Here is a 20,864-nt window from a genome sequence, read left to right on the forward strand (position 1 = left end):
TCTAGGTTGTTTCCAGGTTCTGGTTATTATGAATGAAGCTGCTATGAACATAGTTGAGCAAGTGTCCTTGTGGTAAGGTTGAGCATCCTTGGAGTGTACGCCCAAGAACGGTATTGCTGGGTTGAAAGGAAATGGACCGGATGTCCTGAGTAAACTGCTGTGGACGGGAGTAGGGTGGGGATGGGAGAATGGGAACGTGAGGGATCAGGACGGTCAAGTTGGAGGCAGGAGGGAGGGGGAGAGTAGTGGAAGAGATAGCTTGATAGAGGGGGGCATTGTGGGGTTCGGGAAAACCCTGGTGCCAGAGAAACTCCCAGGAATCCACAATGATGACTCCAGCTAAGACTCCTGGCAACAGTGAAGAGGGTGCCCAAACTGACTTGCAATCAGATTGGTGACTACCTTAATTGTCATCATGGAGCCTAGTCTAGTACTTTATGGAAGTAGATGCAGAGATCCCTGGCGAAGCACAGGGCCGAGCTCCGGGAGTCCAGTTGAGGAGAAGGTGGAAGGATTGTATGAGCAATTGGAGGTCAAGATTGTGATGGGCAAACTCACAGAGACAGCTGACCCGAGCTTGTGGGAGCTCATAGACTCTGGACAAAAAACTGGGGAGCTGGCTTGGGATCATCCTGTCCTCTGCATCTGGGTGACAGTTATGTAACTTGTTCTTTTGTGCGGGGCCCTGGCAGTGGAACTAGAACCTGTCCTCAATGCATGGACCGGCTCTTTGGAACCTGATCTCTATGGTGGGATGCCATGTTCAGCTTCGGTGCAGGGGTGGCTGGGGGAGGAGCTTGGTCCTGCCTCAACTTGATATGCCATGCTTTGTTGATTCCCATGGAGGCCTTACCCCATCTGAATGGAGACAAGAAATGGATGGTGTAGGTGGGGGGGGGGAGGAAAGGGGGGATGGGAGTGGAAGGGAGGTTAGGGAGGGAGCCGGAGGAGAGGAGGGAGGGGGAACCGCTGTTGATATGCAAAATAAATAAAACAATGACCAGTGAACAAAAAAGGAAGACCGCCTTTGCTAGAGCTGTGGAATTTGCATAGTGCCAAAACAGCCCCTTCCGGCCCCAGAAATTCATTGAATAGATTAAAGATACAGGATGTGTAAGCCTTTGTTGGCTCAGTATATTAAGTTCCTCTAGAACCTGCCCACTTTGTGGACTGTAATTAGCTGAAATATAAATGCTTTTTCCAGGGAATGTCCACTGTGGGAGTTTATAAGCAGATGTGTCACTTTGGGAGTGTTTTAAGTAGGTGGAGGTAGTTACGAACACAAAGCCGCTCCCTGCCTTGTTGCCCCCATGGTGCTCTATAGAAGGTCATCGGACTCAACTGTAAATGAAAATTCTTCTCATGAGTTGCGTTGATACTTGGTCAAACCTTCTGGCAAAACTGAGAATTTATGTTCCCATGGTCCTTCCTTTGGAGACTTTTGGAGCTGTACGTTTAATAGGTCACTGTCCGATGACCCATTTTGTCATTGGCAGCTACTCCTCAGAACTGCTGCTCATGCTGCCTGCTGAAACTGTCTTCCTGTAAGCGGGGTGTTAAGTGGAAAGGACGCCACTTGGCCTCCTGCCATCTCTAAAAACTATCGACTTTATGAGATTGAGATGCCGGATCTTGAACCTCTCTGGTTGCCTGATTCTGCAGCTTTCTGCTATCAGACAGCTCTACAGGACACTTTCACGGGAAGCTTAACTTCATCTGCTGATTTAGCATTGGACATTCTAGACACATATTTTGATGCTTGTCTTCCAGGTGTTCAAACATTTTCTACTTTCCTTTAAAATATAAATCTTACACATAGAAACATCCATCTTTCTGAAACCGTGGATAAGGCCAGACCTTGAAAGGAAGGACAAAACTTTGATAAGAACCCAAAACCGGCCCTTTCCACCATCCACACAGTGTCAACCACCCACGACAGGCTCACCGGAAGATGGGGTTCTGGACTATTCTACCTTCCTCTTTTAGACTCAACTCCTAAGCAGCCACCTTTGAAGGTTAGGTCTTCCTATTCTCCAGTTGTCCTGTGCTCCTCAGAGAATCTAACTGCCCACCCACTGTCTCTTTCTCCTGGCTCTTTCTTCCAGAACCTCTGTATTTCTTGTTCTTCCTGCCCTCTGCAGAAGCATTCCCACCACGTAGCCTGTTCTATACAACTGTTCCGTGTTGTGTTAGCAAGAATTTTCTCTGCAAACCCTGTATTCAATATAAAGGCCCTGTGTCAGTCATCAGGACTACCTCCTGTATTAAGGACTCTACTTTTATAAATTGCAATCCCACCCTATTTCATGGTTTACATTGATTTATTCATTTACCTTCCTTTTCAATTATAGAATAAATTCTCCAAAGGCAAGGATTATGTTTTATTAGATATCAGGTTCTCAGTCATTATAATGGTACTTGGCAAACAACAGGTGATAAATATGTTTTTCCCAATGAATGATTAATATCTACTTGTTCCTGATCCTAAATGGGAGAATGTAGTAATTTATTTGTTTGTGATTAATTTCTCACAATGAGATGGAGTTGATTGCTAAGTATCCACCAAAACCTAGAAGGGCAGTGTTTATGGGTGGACAACAGAATCTTTATGTGTTTTTAAATTATGATTCCTATATGAGCTGAGAGAAGGAGAATTTGCAGCATATACTAACGACACTCACACGGGCTGAGGAGCGGTGGGAGGTGCAACAGTATTGTTAAGAGCCCCACTAAATGCTGGGACAGTGGCCCATGCCTGTATTTCTGGTCCTAAGGAGGCAGAAGCAAGCAGGTCCTGGGGTTCAGTGACCAGACGATCTAGAAGAACCAGGGAGGTCCAAGTCACATTGAGAGACCAAGACTGAAGAAAAGGCTGATGGCTTTTAAAGAAGTCTATAAGGTTCAGTGTGGCTGGCTTTATGTTGAGGTCTTAGATACATTTGGACTTGAGTTTTGTGCATGGTGATCGATATGGATCTGTTTTCATTCTTCTACACGTTGATATCCAGCACCATTTGTTAAATGTGCGTTCATTTTCCCATTTGATATTTTTTGCTTCTTTGTCAAAAATCAGGTGTTCGAAGGTGTGTGGATTGATATCTGCATCTTCTGTTCGGTTCCATTGGTCCTCCTGTCTGTTCTTATGCCAATACCAGGCTGTTTTCAGTACTGTAGCTCTGTAGTAGAGTTTGAAGTCAGGGATTGTGATATCAATAGTAAGTTTTTGTAATGATATTTTGTGTATGTTTTAACAAATAAAGCTTGTCAACAGAGCATATTCATGAAGAGATGTGAATCAATCTAGGGTTGTCAGCCAGACTATGTGTTACTATTTCAATTTTCAAGAGTGCTAGAAGCATCATTTGTCTATGATATGAAGCCTCTTTCCCTCTTTCTATCATATCTTAGAAGTTTTGTTAGTGTTTTTAAGCTGGGCATTCTCAATATTCTTAAAGATTTTGTTTGCAAATGAAGGAACAATTTAGATTTCATTCTGAAATTAATCTATACTTAATCTTTGAAGAAATTACATACGAAATTAAGCATATCTATAGCTTTACTATTTAGCTGTTTCAGTGTTAATGGCTTCATTTGGTACCAGGAGACCAAAAATCATTCTACCTTAGGTCTTTTTCAGTTAAAAAAAAAAAAAAAAAAGCTGAAATCTTGTTTACTTTATTTTGTTAAGAACATTTATTATGGAATCTATCCTATTAGTTGATTTTAAGCTTATTATGTAATTTTGTTTTCAATGGATACAACATCGTACATAAGATTTCTAGCATTACTTCACCTAGTTGAAATTTCATCCAACTTCATTTTCTCGAGCTCCTGAGAGAAACACCAAGCATATTTTTCTTCTCGAGAAACCTCACATAAGGGGTGTCCTGCAGGACTGGCTCTCTGTGCCTTCTTACTTCAGCATGAGAAGAGCAGTCTGTGCTGCTTCACGGTGCAGGAGCTCCTTCCGTCTGTTTGTGGGAATTCCAGGCTATTGCTGAGACTGTGAGTACAGTCACAGCTGTGATGTTCAGGAATGGGCCTGTGCATCCAGCACTTCTACTTCAAGCATTTGATGAACTTCATACTGCTCTCTCACAATGGCTGCATCATGTCCACCTTCCCACCAACAGTATATAAGGGGTCCTACTTTTTTCACATCCAAATCAACATTTGTCTTATATAAAAGCCACACACACACACACACACACACACACATATTTGTTGTATATAAAAACCTTCTCTCCAGGTAGAGGTTTTATCTCATGCTAGTTTTGGTTGGTTTTCACTTTTCTGGAGATGAGTTGTGTTCGGAGATCTTTGTACACTTGCCCTTCATCTACTTTTTTGGAGAGTTGTCTCTTCAGAACTTTGATCATTTTTTTTTCCCACTCAGTTGCTACAATTTTTGATATTGAAATGTAGGAATCAGCTTCCCGTCTTAGAAATGAACTTGGCAGTAGGTAAATTATTTATCCGTCTCTCCTCTCCCTTAGCTGCCTTTCACTCTTCTGATTGTTCGCTTCTCTCTCTGCCACTTCCTTACTGCCCTGTAGCCTCCCTCACCTCTCTGCTTGGCTTGCATGGACCTTTCTTTTTCTGTTGTATCCATGAAATTGTATCCAAAATCAATGTCATCAAGCACTTACACCGTTTGCTTCTATGACTTTTATAGCTTCCAGTTTTATGGTTAAAATTTTGATTCATTTGAATTTTTTATGATGATACAAGTAAGGGGTCCAATTTTGTTCTTTGAACAATATCCAACTTTCTCAGCATTATTGATGAGGAAATCTTTCCTGTGGTCTATCATTAGCATCTGAGTTAACTATTCAGTGGTCATGTGGGATCAGTATGGTCTCTGTTTTCTCCCACCAGGTGATAAGTCTGTCTTTGTGCTGGGGCAAGCTACTACAATCAAACCATGGTAGTCTGCGCGGCGTCACCTTGCACATCATAACCAACTGCCTCCTTCCTTTCTTCCCACCTCCCCTCCCTCTTACCTTTTTATCATTTTCATTTCTTTTTAGTCTAAAGTTTAGAATTACTATACTATCAATGAACAGAGTCAAGCAATGCTTCAGAAACAGGTGGGTTAAATTCTGTTTAATGAAAATCTATTTCTTTATTAATCCTATTGATGATTTTATGACTTCTTATTTTACTAATTTCGCTTGTACAAACACGCTCTTGAATAATAGCTTACTCATAAGATAGCTTATTTAGTCGAGAGGCAATACTTCATTTGTCATTCTTGTATTAACTCCGCGTTTGGAATTCCTTCCATCCCTCTGGGTGATTTTATTAGGTACAAATTTAAGCTGAATGATCCAGCCCAGGTGTCTGTTCCTAAAGCGCATAGATACCAAACATCTTGGTTTTTTGTTTCGCCTGCAAGATAATAATGATTTAATATTCTAAGTGACTGAAAGAATTCAAGACTAGTATTTTGTGATTTAATGAAATTATGTAAAATCAAATGTTAATGTCATAATTCAGGGTTTTCTGGGAACATAGTTGTTTGTACAATGGCTGTGGCTTCAACACTGAACACCTACAGCATGGATCACATCTCTGAAAAACCTAACATCTACTGCCTGGCCCTTTACAGGTAACACGTGCCATGTTTTTGTAGACTCTGCTATTAAAAACAAGAAATCCAGAGCATCTTCATAGTTAGGAGTTGAGGCTTCCTATTGGATGCAGGAACTGACTCCAGGGGAGGAGGAGTCAGTTACAGAACATTTTGGGTTCTTTTGGCATGAAAGACTCATATTAAAATGGGTAAAGAAACAAAAGCATTCAGCCTTCACAGGTGATAAAACTCAGAAGCCTTCACAAGGGATGCATAGAAAGCCTGAATTACCCACCTTCGGCAGGAGACTCTTCCCAGAATTTTAAAGGGTCTTTGCCACATGCCTCAGGATCCAAATAACATTCTAGAAAGTTACATAGGGTAGTCTACTGTCTTTAAATGTTTCCTAAATATTTATGAGTTATTTCATGTGGGGTGAAAGAGGAGCCATGTCAGAGCGCACAGGGAGGGGTCAGACACGTGGGAGCCATCTTCTCCTCTCACTGTGTGGGTTCTGGGGATCAAACACAGCCTGCCAAGTTTTTCAGCGAGCATTTTTAGCAGCTGAGACATCTCGTTGGCCCCAAGAGGTCTTTTATTTACCATTAAAGGCTTTGGTAGACAGACCGTTGTTGCAAAATAATTTTTAATTTACCTTCCTTTATTACTCTGTGTCTTTCTCTAAGTTACGTCAATTGTATTATATTATATTGGGCACAGCAAACACATTGGATTTTTCTACTTTGATTCGCAATGTCTTATTTAAATTATTCATAATAACTATCAATAAATCAATGGTAATTATTATTCAATGAAGACTGTGATTGGAAATATTTAAAATCCATTAAATGAATTATTTTGGGCTACATGGGGAAAATGTAAAGTAGAAGTACATTGGAAACATAGCAATAGATATTCTTTAACGACACAAATGTTATCCCAAGTTATATCCTCATACAGTATTCATATGTATACACACACATACACAAGGCAACCATTATGGTAAGTAAGCGTGCCTATAATAGTAAGAGAGAAAGAGATTGTGTTTATGGAAACAATAATCACCAAACAAAGGGTTTTTGAATACCAGCACTGGGCCAACTAGTGAACCATCTAGTTGCAAAAGTTGCTTCTAGGGAAAGAGGTCAATGGGTGGTGTGATTTAAGTGCACACATCTTAGAAACTGCTTTCAAAGTCAGTGGAACTTCTGGAAAGACTCAGATTGGTCCAGTGTGAAGAGGAATTTTACTGAATGCACTCAGGTATAGGGGAACTAGAATTAGATAATAAAACTGCTCCACTTTCCTGGGACCAACCTGGAAGCTGCATTTCACACGATGAAAGTGGTAGTGTTTGCGGTCTATACGCTGGGGGTGAAACTGAGTTTTAGTTAAAAGCTTGTAGCACACTGCTGCTTCAGAAGCTGTTCCTGCCTCCTCAGGCCATTTCATTAGCTGACTCCTTGCAGGTATCATAAGCAAAAAGGAGATCAGCATCTGACTGACACTCTGTGGGGACCTCTTGGCTGCAAACGTGCATTGGTTGGAATGTCTCTAAAGTGAAGCTTGTCTGACTAATCCTGCCCATGTTCAACACACACATTTCCAAATCTCTGGAGTAGTCGTGGTACTTATCAGACAATAGATAAGAGAAAATTGTTTTAAAATATTCATTGGTTTGTTTATAAATATAGTTCTCATTTCCCCACTGATACCGATATTTCCTTGAGAGCAGTAATTATTGTTTTGCTTATTCTTCAAATACATTGTGCATGCTGGGTAAAGAGAAAGGGTTTGTTTCTTTGGCTCATTTATTATTTATACTCTATTTAGTGTTCACAGAAAGATTTGAGCTCGTTTATAGTAGACTTAATAAAATCATTAAACAATGATTTTTTTACAGGGACAAAAAGGGCTGACAAGATAATGGCCTGTAAATGCTCTTGCCGCCAAACCTGACTACCTGAGTTTGAACCCCTGAGAACCCGCCTGATGGACAGGAAGAACTGACTCCCACACGCTACCCTCTGACTGCCACAGGAACGCTGTGACTATCTTTCCCTACCCTCAACAAAATAACTTAAAAATGCAATTAGAAAGCAAAACTGAGAACCATAATTTTTGCCAAAACAATTATATTGTACATTCTAGGGCATTTTGCCACCAAGTTTATGTCTGAATTTCATAGGAAAACAGCTTGAAGAGAATGCAGCGATACTAGGCTCTGGTTCTAACACATGAGCGGAAGGGGCACTTGTCTCTTGTCGGCTTAGAATCAATGCTACGTTGATGGAGCCCCAGCTCTAGTGCCATGAACTTCGTGGACATTTTACTGCTGGTGGGTACTAACTGTACTCGCTGTGTCCTTCCTTCCTGTCTTTATGAGACGAACATTGCTTTTGTCTATGAAACATCAGCTTGTAAGCGGCTAGCATTGGCCAAGTGGCCATTTAGCTTGACTTTCTGATGGATGACTGGGATGAAGTTTCCCACGGAGATAGCCCACTGTTTCTCGGTCATTCATCTTCCTGTCTCATTAGACACCTGCATCAAGCCAGGGAATGCCAAAGTGTCACGGTCCTCAGGACTCCGAGAAGGAAAGCATGAGAATTTAGCTAAAGAAAATGCATTTCCTCCAAGTCTGTACATGTTACTGCCTTACTAAAAACAAACACAGATTATGTTCCTCTAAGGCTACGGTAATGTAAAATAATCCAAATGCTGCTGAAGTGACTAAAAGCCCAGGATATGTATTTCACAGAACAGTTTATGCCAGAACTGGTGAACACTTCGGCAGGAGCCTATGTAAGGCGTGATAATGGTCCCGTGTCAACCTGCTCGGGTTAAGGGGCAGCGAGATTGGATAAAACATCATTTCTGGATGCTTCTGTGGTGCTGTTTTAAAAGACTGGCCTTTGAATCCGTAGATTGGTTGTCACCAAGAGGGAGGGCATTGCTGAGTGTGGCAAGGGACTGAGAAGAACAAAACCCCAGGGAAGGGTGGGTTTTTCTCTCTTTTTATCCCTGAGCTAAGGGATCCACTTTACTACCCATTCCATGACTTTCAGCATTGGAATCTTGGTTCTTCAAACTTCAGAACTCACATCGTTCAATTTCTCAGCCCCTAAAATCAAGTGAGCTCGATACACTCTGTGGTAAATCTCCCGATAAATATTTCCATTTCACCAGTTTTCTTTCTCTGAAGAAACCGAAGTAGCAAGTCTGCTCATGAGGTGACAAAGCTCCAACATTTAATTATAGTTCTGTAAGGACTTGCAATGTAGAAACGTGGCACGGTTAATCAAGGAATGCACTTTCTGCCTTCTAAATGCTTACGGAATTAAACACAGAAGCCCTAAGGGTTGGCCCGTTCCTGTGGTGACTAATTTCAAATAACAATGTTGATTCTGAGCTGGCATAGTCCCTAGAATAATCCTATAAACTTATATCCTGCTTTTAGCTAATTGTTCTTGATTGAGAAAATGAGACGGCAGCTCAGCGCTTCAGATGCTGGCGAGTCCCTGAGGTCCAAGTCCTTGCTATTACTGACTTAGACCAAGAGTTAGAAGCTTCATAGAGAGAGTTGCACAGCAGACACCCTAGCTTGGTGAACCTGTGTCTGTGGCCCTTCTCTGCGACTTCTGCAGAAGGAGAGGTGTTGGGTGGCAACAGAAGTTTCTGCCCTGTGTATTTCCAGATGTTGACGCTGATAGAAATCTTTGGAGATCCACTATTCGGTACCATTTCACATATAAGGAAACAGAGCCATGGATTGTCCCCGAGAAAAGAATTTAAACACCTCGACGGAGCTCACTGTAATCGCACTTGACTTTGTTAATCTGTTTGCTTTGGTGACTTTTCTTCCCACACTCATTTTTTACGTTAATAATTGAACTCTTCATTTAATAGGCTTTTGCTAATGGTCTTCTCCATAGAAAGCAGAGCGATGCCTTAAGGAAAGGTATATCCTTGCTTTTCTTTTCTGTGATGAAGTGTTCATGATTTGCCTAATGCATTTGGCTTGCTATCAGCTCGCTTAATTTTATGCATGAGGCGAAAGTCCTTTGCCCACTGATTCCTGTAGCGCTTTGGCTTTAGTAGGATAAGATGCTTGGTGAGTTCACTTCCCATTGTCATTGTCATCACGTGCAGGCCATCCAGAGCCTGTGTTATGGAGTCCCAACAGTGACCATGGATTAGTGCCTTTCATGGCCAAGTCACCATGACCTCTGCCTTTTCCATCTTTATCAGAGTCTTTTTCTTCTTTTCTCGAGCCACAAACAAATGTGGGCATGACCTCATGTACTTTATCAATGTAAGGAAGAGAAATGAGAGCAAACAATTGCTACAGGAAACCCTAAATATCTATTAAGTAGCAAGAAAAATATTTTCAATACATATAAAGATTGGAGCAAGAACTCGGTCGATCACAGTGACAACAGAGATGACAGAAAGAAGTCTCCTGTTACAATGGGACTAGGGACGCTCAGACTTCCAACACGCATCCTTTAGAGGCACATTTAACTCTAAGATGCAAGCATCTTCCCACCCTAACTGTGTGGATAATCTTCTAGAAATAGAAAGAGTACCATTGCGGGAAGACATAGTTCAGTGGTACAGTACTGGCCTAGAAATAGACTGACATATAATTTGTTCTTAGGTTAGAGTCTCAATTAATAGCCTAAGATGTCCTTGATTTTAGTATTCTCTTCTTGTGACTTGTGAGAGTTGGAACAATCGAGATCATCATGTATGGCTAAAAGATCTCAGACTCTTCCTTCTTTCTCCAAGTTTCTCCATCCTTGTCCAGCAGTAGCTTCGGTAGCCCTGTGATCATCACACTTGTTTGTCCCTGGAAGGACAATGACATCTCATCTGACAGTGTCTTGGCAGGAGGATTCCATCGTGGTCAGGCAGTAGAGATGATCTTGAGAATAGTGGGAACAGAGATGGGGGTGGGGAATGACTCAGAAATAAAGCGCTTGCCACACAAGCAGGAGAGCAGAGTTCAGATCCCTGGAAGTCACATAAAGCTGGGTATTAGAGCTCAGCCCCGTAATTCCAGGGCCGCTACAGTGAGATGAGAGGCGGAGGTAATAGATTCCTTAGATGGCGTCAGGCCTCTCATCTCAGAGTATAACAAGGAGAACAGGAGATAAGGAGGAAAGTGAGGCCTGATGCCCCACATGGCACACACATGCCCATACTCACAATTCACAGAAACACATATGAACTCACACACAGTACACTCACAGACTCATTCACACACGCACTCACTCACTCACACACACACTCACACTCTTCACGTACACATGCACAGCACTCACATGCACACACTCACAAACATACATATATAAACACGTACATAATACACACAAACACTCTCATGCTCACACACACACTCACACACACACACAACACACACACATTATTTTCCCCTTAGTTTATACATGAAGACAAATCACATTATAAAAATACGAATATAATTTATGTAGCTAAACTGAGAGAAGTAGCGGAGCAAATGTGAATAAAGATACAACAGGTAGGCAGAAATGAAGATGTAATTATGTAAGATAGTGCAAAATTTGATTAACCAGGATTGTCAGCTGTTGAGCTGAGGGAGACAGGGTGTTAGAGACTATGAGATTCTGTGCTAGGTCTATCTGGCAAAGCAGATGAGTTGACTTGTGAAGGATGTATGTTATAACAAAGCTTCATAGCTCCCAAACAAGCAACACTTTCTGAAGATGGTTTGAAATCATGCCATGTTGGGGATTATTACTGACCTTATACCTAGGGTCTGGAGAATCATATTTCTGAGGATCATTTCAGCTTGGAGTATCTTCCACAGATACTTATTTTCTGTGTCATTTTGGGATAGTTGGATCACAATGCTTTTGAGAACCTTTTCCTGGAGCCAGACAAAGGTGCCATAGACCTGGTCTTGGGTTCCAGTGGTTTCTTCTTCCTGGAGGTCATAGCACCCTCTTTATCCCTAGTTAGACATCTTCCATGTATCTGAGAAGCTCTAAGTCTGGGACAATGGTACCCTGTGATTCTTTTCTCAGGATCAGAGATACTGGACTGCCCTGGTGTTTTAGATATGAGTATATCTTGATTAATATTGGACAAAGAGTGAATCTGGGCTCCTGAGATATCGGTGTTATAGCCCAACCCATGAGCTTGACTCAAGGGCAGGTGTCTAGGCTTCTCTACCTCCTTTCCGTACCTCATCCCATGCTTCTACTTGATGTGGGCTGTCCTTCTGCATGCTGCAAATATGCATTGCTTTTATTGGTTGATGAATAAAGTCGTTTTAGCCAATGGCCAGGAAAAATATAGCTAGGTGAAAAATCCAAACAAAGATGCAGATAGAAAAAAGGTAGAGTTGGGGAGACGCCATGTAGCCCCCAAAGGAATAACATGCTGGAGCATCACCAGTAAGCCCCAGTCTCATGACAATACACAGATGAATAGAAATTAATTAATGGGTTAATTTAATCATGAGAGCTAGACAGTAGTATACCTAAGCCACCAGCCCAACAATTGTAATTGATATTAAATCGCAGATTAAGCCTTATTTCATAAGCAGCTGCAGGGACCCACAAGCGGGAAAGAAACTGGTCCAGGGGACCAGTGAGACAGAAAAAAGCATTTGATGCCATTTACCTCTGGCTTAGAGCTTTTGGGTGCAGCATGGATGGTGACGGACAAGCCTGTCCTCTGCAGCCCCAGCGCATCATCCCATCTCTCTGGCAGGCTCTCTAGAGATTCTGAGACCTAAATCACCAAAGGGTTTTCCTGTCTACTCTTAGGCCACACGAGGGATTCTTCCACTAAGCTCTTTTCTTCCTCGTGATGTTTGTGGTGATGTTCTCTGGAGTGCAGACGAGAACGTGAGATGAGGGACAGTTTTCCTTGGCTGAACAGAGCTGCTCCTGTCTGTGTGGCCATTAGCTCCTGCGTGGTGGTATGTGGGACATACGTTAACAGATAAATCTAGAAGGGACCATGTTTTAAGTATATGATTGTTGGGGCCAGAAAGTTCAAGACTTATATCTTCATGCCTATCCTATATAATGAATGACAAATTAACTACAGCGAACATAAAAGTCGTCACTCACCTTTGCCTGCAGAGTTGGGTCTGACTTGTATGTATAAACATCGTTAATAATGTGCAGTAGCAATATGTGTGGGTCGTTGGAATCCAGTATCTCCAAATCTGCCAAGGGTGATGCAACATCATGAGTGTTGCTACTGCCAGCACTAAGAAAACAACGCTAGGAAAATTCAGATCCAGGATATCTCTATTGTTTCTATGCAAAGTCTGCATTGTCTATGAAGAAATACAGTAGCTCTATCAGTTAACTGTTAGTCCTTTTTGTAAAAATTAGTCAGAAGTCCGAGGTGTTTTCCTGATGAGAGAAGAAAGAGAAGGGACCTGGATATAGAAAACAGATCTTTGTATGTACCATAAATGATGCTCACCCTCTCCCTCTCTTTGTATGTAACATAATGATGCTCATCCTCACCATCTCTTCGTATGTACCATAGTGATGCTCACCCTCTCCATCTCTTTGTATGTATCATGTGATGCTCACCCTCTCCATCTCTTCGCATGTACCATAGTGATGCTCACCCTCTCCATCTCTTCGTATGTACCATAGTTCTGCTCACCCTCTCCATCTCTTTGTATGTATCATGTGATGCTCACCCTCTCCATCTCTTCATATGTATCATGTGATGCTCACCCTCTCCATCTCTTTGTATGTATCATGTGATGCTCACCCTCTCCATCTCTTCATATGCACCATAGTGATGCTCACCCTCTCCATCTCTTTGTATGCACCATAGTGATGTTCACCCTCTCCATCTCTTCGTATGCACCATAGTGATGCTCATCCTCTCCATCTGCCATTCTACTTTGTCACTGATAAATTAGTATATCTCACATGGGTCCTATAATTCTGCAATAAAACTTTAGTCAAATGGTTTGTAGAAATGAATCCATACACACACACAAAACATCCAGGAAGTATGTTACTCAATGGCGCTTAGAAAAGCTACCAATTCAATTAGGGCGAAAAGCTATGAAAAACACGATAAATTTGAAGATTATTACAGCAATTTAGGATGGAAGCAGTGAAAGACTAGACCAGAAATATAAAAGAATGATATGGGAGCAAAACAATATATGCAGACAGGATGTCTGAGTTACTAAAGACTCAGCAGAGGCTAAAGGGCTCTGCAAGGTCTGTGCCTAGAGACTGGGGAAATGGGCAAGGGTAAAAATAGCGAGTTGTGGTGGAGAAGAAAGACAGATTTGGGATGCATTCATAATTGTCATATATGTCAGGTTTTCAATTCCAAAGAAACCATGCATGGAATAAAAACCAGTTGTTGTGCTAGGCAGCTTGCCATCAATACAACAAAGGCCTGAGATGGTCAGTTTTGAAAGAGGAACAGTTGACATAGACTCAAGTACCAGATAGAGACTTTAGTCTGTGATTGGTAGGGTCCTTGTTTTGGGCCCGCAGTGGTATGTGAGAGCAAGAATGTGTGGAGTTGCAAAACCAGTCACTTCCTGTTTGGGGAATGATGAAGAGAGGAAAGGGTGGGACTCTCAGTATCCCAATCAAGGCCGCTTCCCACCATAGTGATCTGAAAGCTCTTCACTTCCTAATACTGCTAGTCTAGAGGCCATACCCCATCACCCAGACCTTTGAAGGTCATTCCAGATCTTTATGGTAGCAGTTGTAAAAATCTCTGTCTGTCTGAGGAATAAATTTCCATTTTTCCTTCCACCTAATAAGACACCAAGAGCCATCTTGTGACCAAATTTTTATATGTGGCATCGGAAGTTGTAAATTGGAATTGCAGTTCCTCCCTTTGGGTCCATTATTTGTCATTTCTCAGTTTTGGCTTTATCCCATCACAGTGAGTTGAATGGTGTCTCTGCTGGGCTCCTAATTTTTGGGGTTGGAGGAGGGCTAAAAATTCTGTGATAGTGCATAACAGAGTGTCCTGTGAAGTTCACCTACAGAAAAGACTTGTTTAAGTGAAATGAAATGGAACCTACCAGGGTACAAATTTCTCTGTGGCTCCATCAATCCAGATAAGCCCTGCCTTCTTCACGTGTGACAGCGGCTCATGTATCACCATGTTCCTTCAGGCCTGGGACTCAGGTAAGAGACCATTCTCTTCAGGTGTCCACAGTGACACTCCCAGAGAGAGTGACAAATTGAAGGTGTGGAGACCTGAAGGAGAAATGACTTGTGCCTTGATTATTTACCCACATGTATTTCAGAAGTTGGCTTCTATATTGCTTAAAATACCATCTCCAGTACTATCACATTGATATTATATGGCGATGTCCTCTCGAAAACATAAATTAAAACAGTGTCCAATGAGCCTTTGAAAATAGATGGGAGCCAAGGCAGAAATAATTTAAGATAGAATGATACTTCAATGATTTATTCTGATAACAATGTTCTTGGCAGCATGCTGGCTGAAGGGAAGTGTGAAATCTCTGTCACTCTCTGGCTATTTTTATGGCCCTTGTTTAAAATGATGAAGTATCTCATCGGTGACTAGAGTCACCTAATGGCCTTCTCTTCTCCCCAGTGCTCAGGGGGTTCTCCTAGCTGTAAGTTGGGTCTTTGCACAAACGGATGCTGATTCTTTGGTCCTCAGGGAAGCAGTGGTGGCTGCATGGCCGTGATGCACTGAGAACCTGAGAACGAGAGGGTCATGGCCTTAGACCTTTTAAGGATGGCTTCTTGTATTTACAGGGAAGAACATCTACTCATTGTAGCTCACGTATACTGAAAATACTGCTCTTAACCATGAGGAAATAAATGGTCGTGGTGATTTGCTGAACCGTGAGAAAAGCTCTTCAATTAAAAGTGTGAAAATGTCATCAGACATCTGGCTAAGGGCTCCTCTGTCTTCTAGAAATGGTGAGTAGGGGCTGATAGGGTTGGTCAGTGGGTAAACACCCTGGGCATGCAAGCCTGATGACCTGGAACTCACAAACTCAGAGTAGAAGGAGGGACCCAATTCCTGAAAGTTGTCTTGACACACACACACACACACACACACACATACACACACCAAAGTAAAATTCCACAAAAGAAAGGAACTGTGATCAGGTAAGGAGACCGTGAACATACTGGTGATGGGAAGCCGGTTGGGAGGCACTTGCTGGTACCAGCCCCAAGGTTCCTAGGCCCTCTTCGGCTGCCCCTTCTGTCAGCGTTATCATGGCCACCAACAATGCTGCTCTGTTCTTTCCACGTTTGTACTATCAGCTCATCCAACTCTCTAATTAGGCAAGAAACCACGATTCAGACTAAATGTCAGTGGAGTTTAGTGTTGTGACAGCAGAGGAGGTGGCACACAAGAGCATCTCCTAGCCAACCCATTGAGTGAGCCTAAGCTTTTAAAGGCTAAGACATATTTGAAACAATTCACAGTAATTGACTTGAACCAATCAGAGCCTCTCTTCTAGGCATCAATCACAGTTATGCAGGCTTAAGTTTCAGACTAAGGACACTTTGCCTTTAGGCTTAGCTTTGTTTACAATAGTTCCTCTACCAGAGTGAGTGCCCCCAGGGTAGAAGTGACTGTGGAACCCTCTCTGGGGCTGCGCCTTCAGGAGCCGGGACAATTGTTTGAAGTCCTTCCATAGTTGTCTCAAGGCGTTAGCAGAGGGTTCAAGATGACTGTTCCTGGCACAGGGGTGGCCTGCTTGATGTTAAACTGAAAATCACTTTGCTGAGAGCATCAAGGGAGTCCAGTAGCTGATAACTAGGGGCCAAATTGCCCCGTTCTGTATCTTTGCTCATTTATAGAAAATGAAGCTGAAGAAGAAGCACTTACAGTATAATTTTATTTTATTATTCCTATTTTATTTGAGGCTACATGGACAATTTTATTAGAGCTTAGAAGAGGAAAAATCCCAAGGTAGAGAAGTCATCTAAAGTTTTTTTTTTTTTTTTTTGACAGATGAGTCTTTTAATAGAAAAAAAAACAACACGTGCAACAGTAGCAACACACATTTCTTCGAATCCAGACAGCTCCGAGTTTCAGTTCTTCACCTTGGGAGGTGGCCTGTACACACCTACAACCACAGCGTCGTCTCGTTTGTAAGGCTCAAGTGTCAGCTGCTCCTGGGGCTTCATATTCTCCTGCTGCATCTTCTTCACTTCAGAGGCAAACGCGGCTTCTGCCGAGGCTGTAGAGTCAATGCAGTTCGCCTTAATGGAAATCACAAAGTGTCCTCCATTCCTCAGAAAGGTGTGGGCATTCAGGGCCACAATGCGGGTTTGGTCTGGCTGTGCCACATCGGCAAAGATCACATCCACCATGGCGATAAGCATGCGGTATTTGTGTGGGTGTCGGGCATCTTCAATCACAGGAATAATGTTGGTCCTCTTCTTGGCCAAGTTGATGAGGTCACGGCCAGAACGGTGGGAGAACTCAACTGCATAGACCAGACCATCCGGGCCAACGATGTCAGAGACGTGAGAGACGGTGGTGCCTGAGGTTGCCCCAAGGTAGAGCACCTTGGCCCCTGGCTTGATGTGGATCTGGTCTACGCCACCCAGGATTGCTGCTGCCAGCTTGGAACGGAAGGGGTTCCAGGCTCGATATTCAATTTTGTCATCTCCCTCTGAAATAGAGACTCTCTTCTCCCCATACACAGACTCTCCAGGGACCAGATTCTTTGTGACAAGGGCATCCTCCTTTCCGCGACAGATAAAGACGCCTTCATGCCGATGTGGTTCCACCATCACATTCTTCCCTGACTGGTTTCCTCTCTTGCCTCCCCGGCCACCACCTCGACCCCGGCCGCCCCCAGACTGGAAGCCTCCACCTCGTCCACCTCCTTCTCCACCTCCTTGTCCCCTGAAGCCTCCACCTCCACCTCGACCTCGGCCTCCACCAAAGCCTCCTCGACCTCCGCCAAAGCCTCCTCGTCTGCCTCGTCCTCCTCACCTCTGTCACCACCAAAGCCTCCTCTGCCACCAAAGCCACCCCCACGGGGGCTGAAACCTGGCTTCATCACTGCGTTCTGGTCGCGCGGCTCCGGCAATCAGGAGCTTCCCTCACTCCACGAGTCTCAGGCTTTCGCACCCATCTAAAGTTTTAGCAGCAGCTCAGAGTAGGGGAACAGAGGAGAGAACGGAAACAGTTATGCCATTTAAACTGGTGTGGGGGTCAGACGCATGCCAAACAGGACACATACGGCCAGGAAAGAAGTTTTAGGAAAAGAGTAAAAAAGCCTGAATGTTGCTGGGAAAGGCCAGAGTGTCAAGGAAAACATGCTTAGAGAAGAGATAAAGCAAAGAGACCCGTTACCCTTTATGAGTAATCGAGGAGGCAGAAGGCTTAGGACTCTTCATGGCCGCAGCGTGAGAACTTTTACCTACACTATAGTTTTAAACACACTTATTACCACTGCTAGTCTTTGGAGAGTTTGACAGTGCTGTAACATGTCTTTCACATCTTTTCAGTGTCCAAGGAGAGGTGTATGTCTCTCAATTGTCTCTAAATAACGTGTAGAATTTAAAATGTGGCTGGAAAGGGTCTGGAGGGAATTTCTTCTCAGCAAGTTGAAAATCTTTGAAGCTCAGAAGAGAGGGGATCAATATATCATGGTGGAAAAGAAGGACATAATGCAGTTTCATCTGTATAGGTTAAGGCAACTGAAGGTCATTTTAGAGACAGAAGGTAGAGCTCCGTTGCTAGAGTGACAGCCAAGCATGCACTGCACATGATAGTGTGGCAGCCCCAGATCTAAGTAGGGGACCTGTGCTGTGTGCATTTGTGAATGGAGTCAGCATTTCTTTTCATCTTCCACCAAACCAGAAAAGACCCCAAGAATTCTGATGTATGCTAGTGTTCTGTACAATGCAGAGAATGGCCTTTGATAGCTATACTTTAAATTTTGAAGGACTGAATTTATTAAGTGCATAGCAAACGAAATGGAAGAATAAATTGCAGGTAGATAGGAGCATCAAGTTGTGGCGATATTTTGTTGTGCTTTAACAATTAAAACTTGCCTAAATGACAAGATTGATCTAGTCTAAAAGAAAAACAGAGCCAGGAAGTGATGACTCTCACTTTTAATCCCAGCACTAGGTGCTTGGTCAGAAACATCACCTTAGCTCCCTGGCACCTCTTTATATAAAAAGTCTGGATTGTTTGCCTGGGGGCTTCACCCCAGCTCCTGGCATAAGCTCCCTCCCCTGGGGGTTGCCACAGTTCAAACTCCACCTCCGAGAAAGCCCACCAAACAGTGACTCCTCCCCAGGGAGGGTCAAGAAAGCCTGTCAAATGGTAACCCCTCCCCAGGGAAGGTTGGGACCACTCCCACAGGCTATTTACCCCCCCCCCCCCCCCCCCCCGAGAATAAACAGATGGTCTCTGGGTTTCGTGTGGTCTCCCCTTCTCTCTCTTCCCTTTTCCATGCTTTCCCAGGGCCAAGCACTCCATTAAACATGGGCATATTTGAATTCAGTTTGATTTGGTTTGATTGGGATTATTTGCATTGGCAGAGAAGTTTGTTTTAAGAAAATACTTAACACTAGGGAAGTAGAGACAGGAAGGGATATGGCTGGGCAGAGAGAGGGATATAAAGTGGGAGGAGACAGGAGCTCAATGCATTACTCTGAGCATTCATAGAGACAGGATCTTGCCCCTTTGGTTCTGAGGATTTCATAGAGGTAAGAACTTTAGTGGCTGGCTGCTCTGCTTCTCTGATCTTTCAGCTTTCACCCCCAATATCTGACTCAAGATTTTATTATTAAGATCAATTAGGGTTTGTACTACATCTGGTAGAAAGAAAAGCACCATCAATGCTGTGTTTATGGCATCTACCAGACGTGGCAGGAGTAGCGTGGACAGGAGAGCTAACTAGTGGAGCATCATCACGTCAGGTTCTTACGAGGATGTCTGGGACGGTGACACAATCAACGGGAGCCCCCACTGAGCTTCCCCCCGCCCCAGAAGAACCTTCTTTTCCCACTGCAGGCATTTCTGTCTCACAGGATAAGCAGCCGTGGCTTCTGCGGTCTTTCTTACTCATCCCATGGACAAGTGTTTTAACTCTTGGACTGTGTGTTCTTTCCCTCTCCGTAACAGAGTTGCAGGGAGGCAGGTCATCCCTGGATAAGGAATCTTGGAGAACACTCTGAGATAAACATGCTTGGATCTAAGATGGGGGAGATTGACCCCATTTCCAGAGTCAGACTTCACTTTTCAGCGAATTCAATAGTACATGACAGCTCACAGTGCTATGGACATTAGGGTAAGGTACAGGGGTTTCCGTGTATCCCTTCTTACTTCAGTTTAGTCTTTTGCTTTGGTAGAACCCACGTTCACTCCTGAAGGTGGTGTGTATGTCGGCCACTGTACATGGGAAATAGGTGAACTTCAGGCCAACTTGAGTTCAAATGGCGGGACTTTACTTACTAACTATAGGATCCAGGACAAATGCCTTCAACGCCTAGAGTGACATATTTAAGCGTGGTCTGATCTACAAAATTAGTTACAGGACAGCCAGGGCTACATAGAGAAATCCTGTCTCTAGAAACAAAAGCAAAAACAAAAAAGAAAAAGAAAAGAAAAGAAAAAAAGCAGGGAAAGAATTAAATTTGTAGTTCAATGTATAATGTTTAGAAAGAGGCATTGATGTGCTATTCTAGACACTGGAAAAACCTTGGGGTTAAAACAATAACAACAATAGAACAATAGTTCAGTTGGTAAAGGGCCTGTATGGCAAGCACAGTGGGCCTGAATTCAATCCCCAAATCCATGTAAAAAGCTAAGCATGATGACGCATACTTGTCACCCCAGCATTTCAGAGTTAGGCAGGTTCACAGGGCTTGCTTGCCTACAGCCTGACATACACAGAGAGTTCTAAGCCGATGAGATCCTGTTTCAAAACACATAGATAGCTCCAAGATGGAGCTTTGGCCTCCCTACCTGGGTGCACACAGGTGAACCTGCCTGAACATGCACCTACGTGAACACACACATGACATTTTCGAGAAGCCTACACATGATCTGAGATAAGGGCAATCCACGGACAAGCACAAATCCATCTGAACTGAAGCAGTGTTAGGTGCTGTGTGCAACGGTGACTCAACGCTAGGGAATGCAGAGTGCAACGGAGTGCCATTGTAGACCACAAAAATCTATCAGGAACACAGAAGCATGACATTCGCACTGAAGTAGTTCCTGCAAATAACTGAGATGAACATTCCTGGGAGGAAACGTAAAA

At 43.2% G+C, this 20,864-nt stretch overlaps 1 pseudogene; it reads right to left on the reverse strand.

Moving 5' to 3' along the window:
- Positions 1-16,616: 16,616 nt before the first annotated feature.
- Positions 16,617-17,642, reverse strand: LOC130863791 (rRNA 2'-O-methyltransferase fibrillarin-like; annotated as a pseudogene).
- Between the last annotated feature and the right edge of the window lie 3,222 nt (positions 17,643-20,864).

The sequence above is a fragment of the Chionomys nivalis genome, chromosome 21 (assembly GCF_950005125.1).
Source record: "Chionomys nivalis chromosome 21, mChiNiv1.1, whole genome shotgun sequence".
NCBI lineage: Eukaryota > Metazoa > Chordata > Mammalia > Rodentia > Cricetidae > Chionomys > Chionomys nivalis.